The sequence below is a fragment of the Meles meles genome, chromosome 17 (assembly GCF_922984935.1).
Source record: "Meles meles chromosome 17, mMelMel3.1 paternal haplotype, whole genome shotgun sequence".
Taxonomy (NCBI): domain Eukaryota; kingdom Metazoa; phylum Chordata; class Mammalia; order Carnivora; family Mustelidae; genus Meles; species Meles meles.
This window is the reverse complement of record NC_060082.1, coordinates 68,470,273-68,477,949: the sequence shown is the minus strand read 5'-3', so window position 1 is coordinate 68,477,949 and position 7,677 is coordinate 68,470,273.

Below are 7,677 nucleotides of genomic sequence, written 5' to 3'. Positions count from 1 at the left end.
TGGCTGTCTCCGGGCAAGGCCACTCGTGCTTCCCGCGGGCCGTCCTGTGGCTGCCCCCAGTGAGCTCGGGCCACACCGAGTCCCCTCGCCGGTGTCACTCTGCAGCTGGCCGGCGCCCATGTCCCGCTCTGCGTCGGGGGCCTCGCGGTCAGCCCTCGGCTTTTCAGTGCCGAGACCTCGGGCTGCTCCGGGCCCTCGCGCATCGTGCATCGGGGCTGTTGCTCCTCGGGGAGGCAGGGGGCGCAGGCCCTGTCTGCAGAAGAGGAGCCGGGGATGTCCCCGTTAGTCCGAAGACAAGGCCCGTGAATTATTAACTATTCGAATTTGAAAACGCAGCTTTAAGCCTGGGGGAAGGTGTTTGCGAGAAGAGCTGGGCTAGAAATTTGTGACCCTGGCCCCCCCCTCTTTTGGCCTTTGTGGACGTGTCCGCGGGGACGCAGGCCTGTCTCAGGACCTCCAGCTCCTTGTTTCTCTTCTTGAAATGCGGAAGCTGGTCAGGGCTGCTCAGCCTGTCAACCAAATTACGTTTAACAGAGAAGAGTGAAAGCATCTGGATAAAACCGTTGTATCTGATGGTACCAGGTTGTTCAGGATTTTACATCTTTTGCACACGGGATGTCGCAGACGCTTCCCCCGATGCTGAGAGCGGATTCTGATGTGACCGTCGGTGCTGCTGTGACCTTGCTCCCCTGGTGAATGTGCCTTTCCCTGCTTGCCCTTGGTTTTCCGCCTGGTGCCTTCGGATGTCCCTGTTCTTTCTCCTCCACGACTGTGTACCGGGCGTTTCTCAAGGCCTCGTTCAAATGCCATTTCCTCTGCAAATTTTCTTTGATTCCCTTAGAAAGGATCCCTTCTCTTTAGCTTACCGATGCCGCTTTTGTGGTACACACTCCCTGCCTTTTTTTTTTTTTTTTTAAAGATTTTATTTATTTATTTGACAGAGAGAGATCACAAGTAGACAGAGAGGCAGGCAGAGAGAGAGAGAGGGAAGCAGGCTCGCCACGGAGCAGAGAGCCCGATGCGGGACTCGATCCCAGGACCCTGAGATCATGACCTGAGCCGAAGGCAGCGGCTTAACCCACTGAGCCACCCAGGCGCCCCACCCTGCCTTTTTTTTTAATGTGTTGCTTATCTCCTCTGCTAGTTTGTGTTTTTCTTGGCAATAAGAATGACTTCTTTTCCATTTTGCGATTTCCCCACCAGTTCCACATCTAGGACAGAATGTTGTGCGTATTGTATTTCCATTACATTTTGTTAAATAAATAAATAAATAAATTTAGCCTTCATGGGTTAGGCAAGAGATTGTTGGTGGAACAACAAAGATCCATCTGAATTGTTGGAAAAAATAACTTGAAGAAATTGCCTTGTTAATCTTTCATTAACACTGCAACCTTTAAGAAAATTATATATGTATTATTTTTTAACCTTTCACAATTTGTAAGCTCTTACTTCGATTATGGTTACACGTCTGTCCTGCGATAGCATTTGCGGGCACATACGCTGCGATATATTCTGATACGAGCCATAGCCACCTGGAATGAGCTCAGACTTTGGAAGTTAAGATCCTTGTTTCCAACAAGACTGCCTTCCCTTAAGATGCTAGCTGAACATTTGGGAGCCCCAGGCCACCTGCCCTTGTAACTAACTGGCTACAAAGTGGGGATCCTATGACCCCCTCAAGTTTTTGACATTCGCTAAGATGACTCACAGAATTCAGGGAAGTGCCACAATTGCAATTACAGTTTCATTATAAAGGATACAAATCAGGACCAGCCACGGGAAGACACACAGTGTAGGTCTGGTAGGGTTTCAAATGCAGGCCTCCCTTTGTCCTCTCCCATGGAGTCAGGGCGTGGCCCCCCCCCCCCAGCACACTTATGTGTGTTACCAGCCAGGAGGCTCTTCTGAGCCCCCCCCCTTTTTTTTAACTGAGGCTTCATTAGGTAGACACAACCAATTAAATCATAAGGCGTGTGATTAGACTTAATTTGCAATGCCCTTCTTCAGTGGCTGGAAGGTGGGGCTGGTAACAGGTGGCTCAAAGCCCTAACCCTCTAATCACATGGTTGGTCTTTCTGGCAAAATCAGCCCCTTGCCTGAGTTGTCTCCTTGGCAGAAACTCAGAGATAGTCCAGGGGCCCATGGATCACGGACACTTCCATCAGTTGGGAAATTCCAAGGGCTCAGAATACTCTGTCCCAGGAACCTGGAACAAAGACCAGAAGAATTCTTCATTATACGACAGAGGGAATTGAATATTATCCTCATTTTGCAGGTGACACCGGGAAGAAAGGACTCGGCTACTGTTGCAAGGCTACACAGTAGTGGAGCCAGAGCTCCAGTCCTAAATCTTTGGCTTCCAGTGTCTTTCCCGGGCAGGGTGATGGCTCCCTGCTGGACGGGCAGTTTCACATTATCTTTGTCATTTTGTCCTTCAGACTCCTTGAGTAGCTGGGTGTGACCAGAATCTTCCCTTGGAGACCGTGACCACTGTTCCCAGTGGTTATCAAGAGCTGCTCCTCCTTGGGTCTGGGGCCACTGAGGCAGAGTGTGAAGTTGGCCGCCCACTGACCAGGAGGCCCGTGGTATGATGCGTCTGTACAGTTTTGCAGACTTTGAAGGTGAGATACAAGCAGAGCCGTCCTCTTGGTTGAGCCATGGGGAGCAGTGGAGCAACGGGGTCATAAATGTTCAGTTTTTGTGTAGGAGAATCTCCATTCAAGATTAGAGCATCTGTTACTGGAAGGCTGTCTGTCTGCCTGTCTGATCTGTCCGTCCAACGCCTCCCCCAGCTTTCGCCCCAAATCATCTGTCTGTGGCCCAGTTTCCAACAGCCCCGCAGACTGGGTGCGGCTGTGGCCTACGTTCTTTGGTGGGGAAGGAGGAGTCGGTAAGGGGGAAGACCCCAGGCATGGCTGAAATCCAAACTGGTAATTTTTTTGCCCTTGTTGTCTTCTCCATCCCCCCTCCCTCTCCCCCCCCCCCCCGCCCCCTGCCGTGCTTCCTCGTCCTCTTCTCCTCCCCACTTCTCAGAGTGCCTTTTTGCTTCTGCTCCTGCGTGGGGCCCCCGTCCCGAGTATGTAACACCTCCTGCGCGTCAGGTACAAGTCTGTGTGTGGTACCGACTGACACTGTGGTCCTCGCTGTTATTATCCCATTTTAGATAGGAAGAAACTGAGGCAGAGAGATGTTTGGTGAAATTTCTGGGGCCTCTCAGCGGGTTGGTGGTCGACCTGCGCTTCCACCTTGGCATCCATATAAGACAGAAACTGAAAGACTTCATAAAAGATCTTTTTGCTCCTTTTCTATTTTCTCTTTCTGCTCCTGCTTCTGTCCTTTCTAGGCCCCGACCCCCACTTTACACGTGCCCCATCACACAGTGTGTGTCCTTGTAAGGGACAAGCCTTACTGATTTCTTCAGGGTGGGTCACATCTAGGGAAGGACCAGGTGGACACGAGCAGAGGAAGCCGCCCTGTGCGTTCCGGACCAGCTGTGCAGCAGCGGCTACCGAGCACCCCACAACTGCAAGAAACCACGCCCAGCCCTTGTCTTTGTTCTAGCTGGTTCCTACATGCCTGTGAGGACACGTGCACTAGACCACAAACCTCCATGAACACCCTGGGCCCTAAACAAAGAAGACCCTCCCCCGGCTTTCCTTTCCAGACTCTCCGGACGCGGTCTGCACCTGCACTTCAGTGTGCTTTCACCACCTGGCTGCCCGCTTGGGGCTGCTTCCTAGCCTGCCTGTAGTCAGGGCCCCTCACTGGTCCCGTGGGACCCCCCCCAGGTCCCTGGACTCACCTGCTGGTACCACAGATACCCGGGTCTGTACTCCCGGCCACCCCACGAAGCTGCCTTGATTAAATAGAACTTTAGAAAGTCCATGGGATTTGGGGTTACATGGCTGGTTTGTTCCTCAAGGCTTGTGTGAAACTGCCGGAACCTCAGTTCGTTACTTTGCAGACGGGGAACCAACCCTTCTCCGATGTCTTCGCCCCAGGACAGAATGAGCAACAGTGGCCTGTGCCTGAGTAGTGCGCTGTCCGCTCACGTCCGCTTCTCCTTCCCCTTGAGCAGAGGAGTGGAAGGACCTCTGGAGGGGACCCCTGCATTCTTTAAGACCCGTGCTCAGCCGCGGGTCGCAATCGGGCTGCCGTCTTCCGGACAAGGAGCCCCCCGCCCGGACCCCCAAAACCCAGCCTTCGGAAGCTGCGCCCAGGAAGGGTCCGGCTCTGGTCCCTTGTCACACCCCACAGCCATGCCCACGTCACTGCAGAGCAGGAGCCAGCTTGTTTGTTGTTGTTGTTTTTTTTTTTAAAGATTTTATTTATTTATTTGACAGAGAGATCACAAGTAGGCAGAGAGGCAGGCAGAGAGAGAGAGAGGGAAGCAGGCTCCCTGCCGAGCAGAGAGCCCGACGCGGGACTCGATCCCAGGATCCCGAGATCATGACCCGAGCCGAAGGCAGCGGCTCAACCCACTGAGCCACCCAGGCGCCCCCCGGCTTGTTTGTTTTGACCACGTTTTCAAGAAAGTGAGCTGCAGTGCCTGGAAATCCCAGATAGTCGAGTTACAGTATAGAAATCGGTTTCAGTTTCCCGGGGCTATTTTTCTTTCTTGCTGTCTATGGCGCCTACTGTCCCTGCAACTGACAGGTTGTGGGCCAGAGCCTGTGAAGCGGGTTTTCTCAGCTGGGAGTCTCAGCAGAGATCAGGTAGGTCTCCGGCATCTCTGCCCTGGGTTCGGCCACATCGCTCAGCACAGGGACCAGTGGTTGCGAGGCCTCTGACTGGAAATTTACCTCTTTGGGTTTTACTGCCTCTAAAGGACTTTCTTATCCCTCAAGGCTGAGCTCAAGTCACACCTTGACTTGAGTTTCCTTGGTCTACCTGACACAAGCAATTGTCACTTTCTTTGATTAATTCTCTTCGCTCTCCTTGATCTTCCGTGTCTCACCGACCGTCTCTGGGGATGAGCAGGGAGCTCCTCCAGGGCAGGACCATCGCCTTATTCCTTTCTTTGTGGAGGGCCTAGACCCTTGCTCGGCCCTTACCAAATGCCGGATCCGTGACTGTTGAATTAAATGGCCGTACACGCTCGCTAGTTTCTGTGGCTCTGCATAGATCAGTACCATCTCAGAAGTTCCTCCGGTCTAGGAAACTGTCGAAGGCATGTGGCCATTGGTCTGAAGGAGTTTCCTTGACCTCCTTTTTATCTTTCTCTCCAAATACCAAGGCAGTCCAGCAGAGTGGAAGAGAAGTGTGGTCGGGAGCAGAGAGCGACCTGCTGTAGAATCGTGATTCTGCCGTGACTCCCGCCCGACCCAGCGCACGTGCATCACCATCTCCAGGCCTCATCTTACAACTGCGAAATGGGGCGGTGGGCAGTGAGAGCGCTGCGAGCCCGTGTAGCAGGCGTGTGGGTCAGAGAAGGGAGCCCGCTGTGGCCTGTGGGCCCTGAGGTTGGCGAGCCGGGTGTGGCTGGACTTCAGCCTCCACTTGCTCCCTTGGGGGCTACACCAGCAAATCATTCAAGGCATTTTTTTTTTTAAGATTTAATTTTTAAATTTTTTAATGTACTCTTTACCCCAATGTGGGGCTCAAACTTGTGACCCCAAGATCAAGAGTTGCACGCGCTACCGACTGAGCCACAGGAGCCCCTCAAGGCAGCTTTCAAAGGACTCCCTCCCGTGGGCAGCACGGTGAAGGTCACGTGGGCGGCACGGTGAAGGTCACGTGGGTACGGAGCCTGCAGAGGGCAGGGCGTGGAACGTGGAACGGCGTTACTTTTTGGTGATCCAGGCAGAAATAATACCGTGCCGTCCAGACTGGGCATCTGCCTTCCCGACCGCCGCCAGCCCCACCAACCCCAAGCCCTGGCTCTGTCCCGTCCTGTGGGAGGGTCGGGGCCCCGGCGGACCAGCAGCAGAGTCTGGTACTGGAGTCCTGTCTCCCGTGTGGGTGTTGTCCCCCCCCCCCCCCCGCCCCGCTGGAGCCCTGCGTCACCATTCCTGCTCCTTCCTCCTGGCCCTCACGCCAAGAAATGCTATTTCTGGAAAGACGTCAATCTCAGCAGTTTGAGACTTTGAGCTTTTCCTTCTTTCTAATTGTGGCTTAGCAGCCTTTCTCTGGTGTCGGAGTAGCCGTGGCGTTACTTAGCATACGCAGAAGCTGTTTGGGAGACGTGGACGCATTCCTGCACCTCTGAGTCCTTGCTGCTTCAGGCAGCAGGTAGACCTGAGAATGAACCCCAGAGAGGCCCATACCCTGCTGCCTGGGGCATATTCTCCTGGATAGATACACACATGATGCTGCAATAATCACATCTAGCCAGACGCTAAAACAAGCCAAGGAACTTTAAACTGAGCACACTGCACACCAACATTCCCTCTGTATCCCTGACTCCACCCCACAAGTTGCCGCACACCGGCCTGCTGCTCTGATCTCTCCTGCTCATCTCTGGAGAGCAGTCGGGATTGCTCACGTCTTTGTCCCTGAAGCTCTGTTTTCAGACCAGGTAGGGAAAGTGAGAGCAGAGCAGAGGCTGATTCCATCCCAGCTCCCTGATGTGCCCTGAACCCCAAACACAAGCCACGCAGAAGCACCCTCGGACAGGTTTCAGGACACTAGAAGCTCCTAAACCACTCCGGAATCAGGGCTGGAGGCAGGGGATTGCCAGTGGAGGACAGGATTGCAAAGCTTCCTTGACAGTGATTCTGACACAGAGAAAGTGCTGGCATTTTGTTTTACTTAATTAATTTATTTTTAAAAGATTTTATTTATTTACTTGACAAAGATACAGTGAGAGAAGGAACACCAGCAGGAGGAGTGAGAGAAGGGAAGCAGGCTTCCTGCTGAGCAGGGAGCCCAATGTGGGGCTTGATCCCAGGACCCTGCGATCATGACCTGAGCCGAAGGCAGACACTTAGTGACTGGGCCACCCAGGTGCCCAAGGGCTGGCGCTTTAGATGTTGAGTGTCCCAGGAGATAAGGCAAACCATGAATAAAGACATGAACTATTTCTTGCCTGTAGCTGGCTGTTTTCGTGTGCACCAGCTAAATTTGTTTCTTAAATGCTTCATTTTAATGTTAGCCTGTTGTCAGTTGTGTGGGGCGACTGGACACCAGGTCACCAAGGAAGGCCATCTGGGTTTGAATCTCGTCTCCTCCAATGATGCAGCTGTGCCAGTGTGGGCAAATCACTCTGGTTTCTTTTCAGCAAAACGTAGGTCGTAGGGCACATGTTTGACCCGGTTATGATGAAGGTTCAAGGAAACAGTGCAGGCAAAATGCTTGGCACGATGCCTGGCGTGTTGTACGAGGGCCCGTCCCTGTGCGCTGGCTGTTCCTGTGAGCAGAACAGCGACCACCCAAGGGTCCTCTGTCAGGCTGGGGAAGCTTCACCCGAAACTCATTTTTACATCAAACATATTGAGGTTTTGGAATAGAAGCGAGGTCCGGAGCCGATGACCAAGAAAGAATTCTTAAGATGCCTCTGGTGCAAAAAAGTGATTTTATTAAAGCAGGGAGACAGGACCCGTGGACAGAAAGAGTCTGCACCACGGCGGTGACGGGTGGCCTGTTGTCTCCGATCGGGTGGGAGGAGGTAGGGAAAAGGGAGGTTTCAAAAGAACTTTCCTGTGCTAAAGAGGACGTAGGAGATGCGAGATACCAGAT